We start from the raw sequence: 12,597 nt of genomic DNA, 5'->3' as shown, positions 1-12,597 counted from the left end.
AAACGACAGATTCAATCGTGGATTCAAATGGAGGAAGAGCGAGAAAGCCAGTGACAAAAAGACAAGGAAGAGAAAAATGTACTGGAGGGGAAAAAAAAATAAATCGGAAGAAGCAAAAGTGTGTTTTAGGGGGAATCGGTGCGGGAGTACAAAAGGTCAGGAAGGTTCTCCATGTCATTTTTTTCGGTGGAGCGCCTGTGATGAAAGACGAAATCCAACTTTTCAAGTGTCTCCGGACGGAGAAATGAGATGACAGAGCTCCTTCTTATTAAGACGCCTCCTTGGCTACTCCACAGACACAAAGAGGACTGGGATGAAAATTACACAAAAGGCACCAAGGCGTACTTCAAGAATCGCACCATTTTTGTCGACCTTAGTGTTCTACTCAGTCACACCACTATGAGCAAATGTAATCCGTCTTTTATCATTCATGAAACCCAAAAACACGCTCTGAAAAAAGAAATTAAAGACTTAAGATAATAATCACAAGTTGTATGTGGGTCTGATCTTGTCCTCACTCCTCAAGCTGCTCTATTTTTGTTGAATACAAACGACTTGTGCGTGCGTCCTCAACATGCGTTTGCCAACCAAATTGCCCCCCCCAAAAAAAAAAAACCTTTCTGGATGTTTAGAGTTTCATGCCTGGCCTTCAATATTTCATAAGGGTTCATATTTGCATAAGTTCAAATAAGAACGCATCGCCTCAGTTTTCGTATTTAGATGTGACGCGATGGCGCGGTGCTGTGACTGATATAGTGTTGAAAATGGGTTTTGTTATGATGTTGTTGCCAAATCATAACCATGAATCTAAAAGGGGTTTTCTATGAGGGGAAAAAAAACGTATTCGTAAACATAGGATGAAACAGAACCCAGAAATTTGAAACAAGAACAACAAGAATATAATGAGAATTAAGTTGAAATCTTATGAAAGAACTGCAAGAGTGAAGTCCAAATATTCAAGGGTGAGAGAAAAATGTCTGAATTTTACACGAACGCCTTAAGAATAAGTATCACAATAAACTAAACCCGTTCCCAGAGGAAATAAAAAAAAAAGAAAAATCTCCACCTGACAAAAAGGCCAAAAATAATTGAATGTTTAGGAGAATGAATTTGTAATTTTACATGAAAGTGGACAATTTTAAAAGGAATAACATCAAGTTATTCCGAGAATAAAGTGATATCTGTTTATTTGTAATTAAGTTGAAGTTATTTTACTACAAAAATGTGCATATTATTTCAAGTATTGAGCAAGAATTTTACAAGGAAAGTTCCGAATTTAACGACATATGTCAAAATATTTAGAGAACAAAGTTGGTATCAAGGTTTTTCAAACGCATCCGTTGACTTGTCGAGAGAAATCACTCCGCTTTGCTCTTTTTTTCTCTACACCGTCTCTCTGCAGTGCGTCTGACGTTTGAAGTCATACTGCATTGTATGCGTACGAGCGGGTACTTTTGTCGCAATCTGGACGGTGGACAATTTATCTACATTAGCGAGAAATTAACCTGCTCACCTAACACATCCATCACTGGCACACGCACGCACGGGCACGCGCTTGTTTGCCGCCGTGGGCAAGGGCAGCGGTGCCCGGTTGCGCATGCAAATTATACAAAACGCGATGATACCGTGCAAGTGCGCACGCACACACATACACACACGCGCACACTCAAAAATCTATTTTAAATCCATCAGAAGACCTTGACGCTTTCCATCAAAGTGAAAACATCCTCCTCTGCTTCCACCTCATCAGAATATTGGCAACTGGAAAAGATTTGGTTCATGAAAGGTTGAGATATTCTGCCACTCGACAAACTATATGAAGTGATTAAAGATAATACTGTGTACACTCCGAATACTTGTGAAACAAGGAAGGGGAAGAAACATATCACACGCATTAAATACTCGAACTTTCGATCACAAGTCACAACCATATGGCAGTTAGCATGAGAAGCTAACATAGCGATCTCGGTCTTTACTCTGCGTTCCATCATGTCAAAATCTTTAATACAGATGGACTTAACTGGTCCTCACTGGTAAACACGATTTTCACCAAAATTCGGTCGGCTGAGAGTCCTATCAAACCAACGGGACTGAGCACAAACACAGGGAGTAGGAATTTCTGTGGTGGCTAAATTAGTAGTGTGCATCTTTCTTGAGTGTCTTTTTGTATAACATCATAGACAAAAGATCTCAAATAAACTGCCCTTCTCAAATTGTTGGTCAATACCGACTATGACTGAGTCTGGTCACTCCAACAGTAAACAATAAAGTAAGTAGAAGCCTAGCTAGTGGCGACCACAGCAAAAACCTACGAGACAGGAGATAAATACATGAAATTACCTCTGCATCTACAATGAAAGTTTCATCTAAAACATCACAAAGAGAGGGACCCAAATAGACATCACCAGTCACAGAAGGCCCAATTCAGGTCCTTGATTCACAAAACCTTCGTCACTGCCAAATCTGACTGAGACCGATCGAGCTTTACGAGACAGGAAACCTAGCTAGGGGTTAACGTAGCAGTCTAGATCTTCATTCAGTGCGCCTTCTGGTCAAAAAGATGGAATCAAATGAAATGAAAAAAAAAAGTCCAATTAAAGCCCTTTGGTCACAAATAGTTAATCAATACCAGCACTGGCGCAGAGTCTGAGCAAGCCAATGGGAATGGCAACAGTAAAAATGGCTGGAAGAATGTAATGCTTTGTTGAATAATTCATTGATCAAGAGGAGAATTGTGGCAAAGGGATGAGAAATAAAGCGAGAGAAGACAGGGTTAAAAAAAAAGATGGAGAGAAAACAGAGAGTCAGTGTAGCGCTTGGCAGCCCCGTAGACCTCCTTGTCACTGTTTGCTTGGGTTGCTGCGGCAACAGCAAGCCAGGCAACTGATAAGTTAAGCAGATGGTGCGAGGCTGACGACTGGGACTTGTTGGCTCGCTTCCTGGTGGTGATGAGTGACTGCTGTTTGGAAAATATTGATATTGATATGTTCTGGTGTCATGCAATTGTCTGGCAACCAGTCCAGGGTGTACCCCAACTCTTGTGCCAAAGTCAGATAAAATAGTCTCCAACTCCCCTGCCCATCCGTGTTTTGTTTTGTTTTGTTTTTAATAAACTTGAAATGAAAAGTACTCCAAATATTTGGAGTGTGCACAGTATATCAAGCTTGGTAAAAGTCTAAGCTCTTATGGCTGTACAGAGGTGCCTTGAGATATGAGTGACCCCGACTAATATTAAAGTTTTTCGAGATAGAATCCATCATTCGGCCAATTTTTTGCTTTGACTGGTGAGCGTAGACTTGAGAAAGTGGACTTTAAGGTGGCAGTGACTCAATTCACTTCACAAAAAGCAGCAGTTTGTCAGATAGAACGATTAACTACATACTTATAAACAATTAGCATCTACAAAACATGGCAGTGTTACAACTACAGTCACATTAACCAGCCAATATTAGCCCAAAATTGAACATTTTGAAATTGGCAAAAGGTTGTTAATTTTTAAAATTGTGTTTTACACATTAACACATTCCAACATTAAGACAAAGATAATGACATTCAGACAAAAATAATGGCATGTTTTCATTATTGTTATAACTGCTGAGGGGTTGTGACATCTCCTTTGTTTCCCTGTATATTTGTATGTCTGTAACCTCGATGTCTTCATCATTAAAAACACTTTTTTAGGGGGACGCTGGAACGGATTAACGGCATTATCCTTCATTTCAATGAGGAAAGAAAGTTTGAGATACAAGAGTTTTGAGTTACGAGCACGGCTTCTTCCATTTCAAAAGGAAACACTGGTTCATGTCTCAGCGTATGGCGATTTTCACTTTCAATACTGTATCTTTACAGGCTGAGTCAGTAGATAATGCTGCATTTTTAGGAAAAGAAAGCTGAAGTACCAGTAGAAGAACGGAGGAACACGCAAACGCTACACGGTAAGGCCAAAGTTGTGAATATGGACCAGTTCAGTGATGAAAACACATGCTAGAGCGTGCTGAAATTGAGAATTTTCACACCTAATTACACATGCTAAGGTGTGCTGGTCTGTTGCCAGAAAACAATGAATGATGACTGCGCAGAGGGAAAGAGGAGAAAGGTGAGGGAGGGTTACGGGATGGGGAAAGAGAAAAATGTGCTTAGCCGAGATCAGAAATCTGCATTTGCGACCATCTGAGAGGTAGATAAATGGCACGTCTGCTTCCCCCGTTGAGAGGGGAAACAGTCGAGCTAAAAGTTCGCACGCATGCAGGCGGCGGTGAAAAGTCAGGCACAGATAAGCGGAGGAGACGAAAACGGATGGAGGGGGCGAGAAGGACCAGGATAATCACGGAGAGCGCATGCTAGCAGAATGGCGAGCGCTAACATTCCTGGCCGAATAGATCAGCTGGCCCAGGGAGAAAGACAAACAGGGCAGAGGAAACCGCGTCAAGACTGCTCTCGTGCGCGCACACACACACACACACACACAGAAGCGCGAGCGACCTGCTAGCGTGGACAATGTGGGGGAGTCTTGCCAAGAACATAAAGGGGGAAAAGGATGATGACAGAAGTTGAGGAAAAACGAGGTTGGCAGGTAAAGTGGGACAAATAGCAGCAAGCGCTGTTGCTTGGACACGTTCAATACTACATTGGAAAGCCATTCGGCGCTGAACCACAACCAGTGATACCACGTCTTGGAAGTTGAACTGGTTCTGCGTTCGAGCTTGCAACTCTGCGTATAATTTCATTTTTCCTATTATAATTCATTAAAATGTTACGTTTCAATACTTTTGGTTCAAAATGGGTTGGTTTAAACAAAAGGTGCCATCTTCTAAGTGTCAGATCCAGTTGTAAATACTGTACTCTACTTTTTAGGGCAAAGTTAAATGTTTTCAGTCTACAGCAAAAACAAAGAAATTGGCTTCACTCTTCCCAGATTTTTGAAGTGGGGTGTTTATCCTCACTGTCCAAATTCAGTTTTTTCCCCCTTTTATCTAAAACATGACAAAAACATATTCTTGTTGTTTATTTTAAGATGAAAATGAAAAATTCCAACTGTGTTGCATGTTTGCCTGAACACTGACTTGGGTCTGTTTTATCAGAAGTGACTAGAAAAGATTTGTGGTTGCGATAACTTTTGGATACACTCAGTCATACTTCAGATCTATGATTAATCCCCTTTTAAGCCTTTTATTTATTTTTTTTAATCCAATAACACGCGATATTCATTTTACTCTCTATGCCTCAGATTGAAGTGGAAATCCACAGGCTTAAAATGAAAGTGCTGTACGGCTTCCAGGCTACATGTGGATGGTAAAATTGGGTTGACGGTTCTTTAATAAACATGCATGAGTCACACTTTCGCATTCGGTACAAATATGTGGTTTGTCATCCGGTTCTGTGTGAGTCAATTTCCTTGTTACCGGGAAAAAAAAAAAAAAAACTGAGTCGCAAGATGACATTGGGCTAAGACTTTTGAGTTGACAGTGACATTACTGACCATTCCGACGGCGGCAAAACAATAAAACAATAAATGCAAGATGGAGGTTAGAGATTTCTCCAGGGACCGGGATCCCGTAGCGTCACCTGACCCTGACCTCCATATGTCGCAGCTTGGCTTCCTCCCACAGCTCGCCGGAGTGATTGACGGGTCTAACCGGCTGTGTGCTGATTGCTAATTGGTCTCAGGTAAGTCCAAAAGTTCCAATCGGCTCCACTACCTGGAGTGGAAAATAGACTTCCTGTGACACCTGAGCGAGTTTTCGCTTGAACGGCAACCTTGAAGGTGACCCGCTCTGCGGGAAGCCTCCAACCATCCGCGTTAAGATGCATATCATGTCCTTACTAAACAAGACCAACCATCCATCCATTTCCCAAGCTGCTTATCCCCACAAGGGTTGCGGGAGTGCTGGAGCATAGCCCGGCTACAAGACCAAACATTTCTTTTGGCATTTCCAGTGTCACAAGTTGGACTACTAAATAAGGACTGTGGTAAGGATGAAACAGTTTATTGATAGGGCGATGCCTTGAGATAAAATGAGTGAACTCAATTCAAATATTTTTACAATCAGCAGAAGTTAGGAATACAGTGAAAAAAAAATATCTGATTGGAATACTTTATACCTGCAGTGTAAATCCATAGGGTCCCTAAAAGCATTTTTTATCCCAACCCTTGCAAACCACTCATGCGTCACTACACGAGATTCAAACGCAACCATCGGCGGCACATTAGCACCAATTAAAACAGCTCAGCAGAGGTGGACGCAACCTGAGCGTTCCCGCTGCCCTCCGCCACGGACTTTGCTTTGTGGTAACGTATCGTTTGATGTGCGCGCCCTATATGGAAATGAATTGAAAGCTCTCTGCGGGACGCCAGGCAATCTAGCGAGGCGAGAGGGAAAGGCTCGCCAAGTAGACAGGAAGACGGCGGCAGGGGGGATCAAAGAGCGGGCTTCGTATTATCCAGGATTCTTTGATGAGTTGCAGGTCGGAATTTACCACCTGCAATCCTACAAGCCTTCATATATGATCCATGAATGTTTTTCTCTAAAAAAAATAAGATGGAAAAACTTTCTTTCATAAATGTTACCTATGTGACTGAAAGACTTCAGAGACAATTGATCTTGACAGGATTCAACTGGTTTATCTGAAGCCGAGATTTATCTGGGTTAGTTGCGGATTTTGAAGCACCGGGGTGTGGTCTGGCGAAATGTCGATTGGCTTTGCGTAGACCGCAATAAAATCTACTGGACTTCATCTTGTAAGATGGAAAGAGAGACTCTAATGGGAAATTGCAGATCATATAACTGATGGGTCTGGGATTGAACCCGGGACCTCAGAACTGTGAGACCAACGCTTTCCAGCTGCTCCATCGTGCAGCCCAAGGGTGACGGGAAAACCAGAAGCTATCCCAGCTGGCTTCGCGCGAAAGGCGGATTACACCCTGAACTGGTCGCCAGTCCGTCGCAAGCAGATATCAACACCATCACTCAGCGGGAATCGATCCCACACTGCCCGCACCAAAGGCAACTTAATTTACCTACATTTAATCCAGCAAACTTCACAAATTCAAACTCAGATTTACTTGGTTTTAATCTTAAGGCTCTCAAGAAATTCATATTGGGTCAGGCGCCCTGATGTCTTAAATCCATTTTACTTGGACCCTGTGTAGGCATTTGTTAGCATGCCAATTACTGAATCACCTCCGTTACAAGTGTGAACAATGTCATCGGCGTAATTTCCGTGATCAATTTATATCTCTCAGCAGTGGCCGTGTGTCTAAGCGTGACAAATAGCTTGTCGCACTGAAGGGCAAGACTGTAGCGTGTAAATGTGAGATGTTGCCGCCGCTACAGCGCATTTCATTGTGCGTTATCAGTAAAAAAAAAAAAAAAAAAAAGAATGGCTCAGATTATCTGAGGATGACGTTTATGGATTTACCACCATTACCACGATGTCTAATAGGAATTCGAGAGGTGTCGACAGCACTTTTACCTCCCCGGTCAAATTATAGCCATCGTCAGAATTTCCTCGTCTGCTTGTCACTTCACTCAGATTTTGGTGCGGGCCCGATCGTAGAGAAGCATGATGCAAATTCTCAAAAATAAAATCAACCCTCACCATATTCCGGGTTTAGGGACCAAGCCCTGACGGAAATAGTAAAACATTCTGGGCTAGATAAGAATTGTAGAAAAAGAACATTAATAACAACATTTCCCTTGAGGATGGTGACCCGAGGACAATCTTTAACCACAATCACCTGATAAAAGCGCAGAAATATATCTGTAAATTGTAAAATGACGCACTAGCACTGTCCAGTCTAAAGTTTAAACATATGATTTTCATCAAGATAAGAAAACAGGGGACTAAAGACCGCATAACATAGAACTGCTTAGCTAACTAGCGGCTAACTTTCTTCGCAATTTGGTTATACATACAGTATTTGTTACAATATGCATCCATGTTTCTCAAGATCAGTAAGCAGATAACAAAGAATGAAGTGTAGCATCTTTTACCTCACCACAGATGTCGGTACTGCTGATGCAATTAAAAAAAGAAGACAGATCTCGGTGACTTAACACTTGAAACCACTTTAGTCTACTTCATGTCTTCACTTGAAGCAGGATTAGACGATATTCAGCAGTTGCTCTCGCTGTGCGCGGCAGCCATATTGGACACGGCCGCTACGAGGAACATCATCTGGTGAATCAGATGTGACGTTTGGGCCTCAACCAAGACGCCTTGCCACAGCTAGAAGTGCAAATACTTTGACACAGTGCAAAAGTAGATTTTGCTGGAATTTCTGCTATACAGAAGGTTTTATTTTCGGATTGTTTTCTTTAATTCTCTATTGAAAGCAGATATCTGTACTTTCTGCTCGTAACTTCTTCAAAATAAGCTTGTTACTTGACTTACTTCTGCGGATGATGACAGCCAAAAACAACAGCATGCAACAATGATTCAATGCATATGCAATGTCTTGTGCCAGGCCATACACCACAGGGTGGAGTCTCCATATATCTTTTTTACTTTTACGTATGTAGACCAGTCGAATCAGTATATTTCTACACAAGTATCTGTCCTTCTACTTAAGTATAGCGTGTGAGTGCTTTTGCCACTTCTGGCGGTCACTCACAACGCCCCCACTCTTGGCAAACGTATGCAGCGCTCAACAACTTTCTGTCCAACTTATTCCAAAATGTTTGCGACTTCTTCATGAATTTATGATTTACTTGTGCTGCTCTGGTGACTTGCAGGATTTTTGTGTTCCTTGGCAGTGAGCGTCGTCGTCTTTTAACTGTCAGCTACTCCCCCCAACTCCCCAAAATAAATAAATAAATAAAGAACAAAATTGATGCGCTGGCTCGCGAAAAGAGATGAACAGAGGGCACTCTTGAAATGTTGCTGATGTATAGCCGTCTTGAACGGAGAAGGGAACTCCTCAGATTTATTATGCATCCGGCTAGGCCTCAAGACAAACTTAGCAAAGTGACAACAAGGACAAGAAAGACCTTCACAAGAAACAATGGTCCTAAATGCAACACGAGTAATGAGAGAGAACGAAGAGAGTTGGGAGAAGAAAATGAAATGTATGGAGGCAATTGGTGGAAAAAAAAACCCTCATAATCCAGCCACCAAATTGTACATCACTTGTTGCGCAGAACTGTCTACGTGGTTCATAGGCTGACCACAAATGACAACAATTGGTATAAAATGAACACCTGTTTATATATATGTAAAAATCTGTACTCTCAAGCCCTAATGAGGATAAAAAAAAATCACATGGGGCAATGGAAAACCTCCTTGATGAAGGTAAAAAAAAAACTTTTATCTTCAAGGTTTTATTGACTAACGTTTACTGACAAGATACAGTACATCATTTATCAAAGTGGTAGTCGACACTTGTTTATGGCATTGGCCTGCGCGACTCAGTGAATAGCTATGTTGTTTTTCGAGCATCTTACTCAGCATGCAACACGCCCTCCGAGCACAGACCGCAAAGTTTCTGATCTCGCGCCACATATTCACTGTCGGGAGGACGCGCAGACCGCGGTTTTTTTTCGACATTGTACACGGCACCGGGCCGCCCCCGTAGCGCGCCTCTCCTTGGGGTTTTGTGGCGCCACAACAACATTACGCCGCGTCCACTCCTGACTTGTGACGGAGGGACGCTTGTTATTGGCTCGACCGCGAGGGAGCCACCGGGCCAGGAAAATGTGTGGAAAACAGGGCGCTCTTCATCATGAATTATGTTGACTGTCCTCTAGGCTGGAGAGGCTCCCTTTTGGGTCTTTCATCTAACTTTTGAGGACCAATATATACCATGTCAAAACATAAGGTGCAGTTGCAAAACAATGTAATTCAATACCTGGATCCAAACGCTTGCCTCCAAAGAAAATAATGCTCAGTTCTGTTTGAGTTAATTCAGGATTTTGTAATATTTTGAAGTGGCAAAGTAGTGTAAATTCCTCCAACAATGTATCCTGCCAGACACCCTGCAATTGCTAACTTCATGACTAACTTCATGATGACCCCGGAGCAAAACTCTTATATCAGATGGGGCTAAGCAGAGAAACAGCAAATAGGTGAGATTTTCTGTTATCAAATAATGGACAGCTTTTTCAGACCAAAAATTGTGAATATTCGAATTCCTGTGAAGAGAATTGAAAGTATGTGGGGAATTCATAAATGAAAGACCAACCTGAACATCCATCCATCCATTTTCTTAGCCGCTTATCCTCACAAGGGTTGCAGGGAGAGCTGGAGCCTATCCCAGCTGTCAACGGGCAGGAGGCAGGGTATCCCGTGAACTGGTTCCCAGCCAATCGCAGGGCACATAGAGACAAACAACAGTCAGAGTGTCCAATTAATGTTGCATGTTTTTGCACGTGGAGAACATGCAAACTCCACAAAGGCGGGTCCGGGATTAAACCCGGGACCTCAGAACTGTGAGGCCAAAGCTTTCCAGTTGCTCCACCGTGCCCCTACCTGAACAATTATGAACAATTTGTGGAAATACGGTAGCCTTGTACGGTGTTGCCTTGAGATAGGATTTTAATTTGTTTGATGATCACGCTGTTATCGCAAAACACTTCTTGTATCTCAAATCATCAAAATGAATCTTTTCCAATCCCCCCCCCCAAAAAAAGAATGTTTTTAATACCTTCCGAAAAAGAATTGCACTGAAAAGTATCGTATTAAAAAAAGTAATCACATTTGATTTTCACAAAACATGCGAGCACAAAATATGACTGTACCCAGTGTACTGTCCCTCCTTGTTTTTTTTTTTTGTTTGTTTGTTTGTTTTTGTTCTATGGGGTTCATGACAGTTGACAAACCAGTTTAATGGTACATGAGCGCCGCCAACAATTATTCTTCCACTGCTAGGAAACCAATGTCAATTAATGGTGGGCAGACGAAGAAGCCAAAATTCGACACAAGAACCTCAGGACTGTGAGGTAGACAAGCTAGGTCACATGATGCCATGGATTTCACTCAATTGTACAATACGGTTAATGGCTATTTGGCTTCTTTGTGGTGGTAGCTTCTGTTGGAAGAAAAAAAAAAACGCCATAATCCTCTCTTGTCAAGTACTCTTCACCAAAGCACACGCTCACACAAATTATGAAGTGACTTTACAACAGCAGCCTACAGTCGGCTTGTGAGTGGATGCCAGGCGTCTAATACAATGAATTGAATTGGATGCATCACGCCCGTGAGTCATGTTGACTTTTCCCCTCAGCGCTCGGCCCGTATAGATTGTGCTCATCAAGGTGCGTCTGCTTTTCTAATAGGAGCGCATTAGAACGTGGGGGAACAGACGGCTAATGCAACAGAAGTGGGGAGGGATGGAGGGGGGTGAATTTTTCCTGAGGGGTCTACATATGTCAACACTGCCATCCAGTGGATGTGAGTGTATCAGAAGAGACAGAAATCACATAGGATCACATGTGATCTTCATCATTCAACAGCTGCTTACAAGTGTGTTGTGTGTGCACATCGTCCAGATGATGACCTACCACAACCTACAGCGTACAGGTGCGGAAATCCTTTAGTTCGGCTCCATCCATCAAAGGGTTTTCCGGTGACACTAGGCAATGATGAGTGGATGTCATTTATCAGCTGGTTCGCAAGCAGAGCATTCAGGGACACTAAATACATACGGCCAAGCGGGCCGTGGGCCAACGTCCTCTTTTCGGGAGAGTCACGCTGTCACATCCTGCCTGTTTTCGTACTCTGGTGCGCCAATACAGCGGGATGTCCGTATCAAGGAATGACCCAAATAAGACTTTTAGTTTTGTTTTTTGGAGTCTGGATACTTCTGACTTTAGTGCACCACACACACACACACACAAATGCACACTTGCAGATGCTGTGTGTGTGTGTGTGTACATTTTTCCATGGGTTTGCTTTTCAGGTCTAGCGCAACTTTATCACATGTTGTCATCTAAATCTTGGGATAAACGGGTTATATTATGGGTTATATCTATATTGAAGGCTCTAATTGTTCAGAGTAGCAAAATAATGCGCAACACCTTTTAACGGCTAGGTGTTAAGAGTACAGACTGCGCTTGTACAGTAAATAAACGGGGAAAGAAGCTATACACGTTGCGATTGTTGTGTAGTTTCTACACTAATGGGAAAGGAGGAAAATTCTAACATACACGAAAAAATTTGATGTCAATTAAGACAAAGAACTTAACTTTCCATCCATCCGTGATCTGAACCCGCTTATCCTCACAAGGGTCGCCGGAGTGCCGGAGCCTATCCCAGCTATATTTTGCAGACATTAAAGACACATTCATCTATCCTTCCATTTTCTTCACTGCTTATCCTCACGAGGGTCGCGGGGAGTAGCAGAACCTATCCCAGCTGTTAACGGGCAGGAGGCGGGGTACAACCTGAACTGGTTGCCAGCCGATCGCAGGGCACATGGAGACAAACAGCCGCACTCACAATCACACCTATGGGCAATTTAGAGTGTCCAATTAATGTTGCATGTTTTTGGGATGTGGGAGGAAACGGGAGTACCCGGAGGAAACCCACGCGGGCACATGCAAACTCCACACAGGCAGGTCCGGGATTGAACCCGGGACCTCAGAACTGTGAGGCCAACGC

The 12,597-nt window shown here is 42.7% G+C and overlaps 1 protein-coding gene across 2 annotated transcripts in view; it reads right to left on the bottom strand.

Moving 5' to 3' along the window:
• The window catches only part of trps1 (trichorhinophalangeal syndrome I), a 184,758-nt gene that overhangs the window by 166,437 nt on the left and 5,724 nt on the right, over window positions 1-12,597 (bottom strand). For both annotated transcript variants that reach the window (XM_061814600.1, XM_061814605.1), the window contains one exon: window positions 10,181-10,289. The gene's annotated coding sequence lies outside the window, so the exon portion shown is untranslated. The remainder of the gene's footprint in view (window positions 1-10,180; window positions 10,290-12,597) is intronic.

The sequence above is a fragment of the Syngnathoides biaculeatus genome, chromosome 1, assembly GCF_019802595.1.
Source record: "Syngnathoides biaculeatus isolate LvHL_M chromosome 1, ASM1980259v1, whole genome shotgun sequence".
NCBI classification, from domain to species: domain Eukaryota; kingdom Metazoa; phylum Chordata; class Actinopteri; order Syngnathiformes; family Syngnathidae; genus Syngnathoides; species Syngnathoides biaculeatus.
Note: the sequence above shows the minus strand (reverse complement) of the source record. Positions and strands in the feature narration are given on the sequence as shown.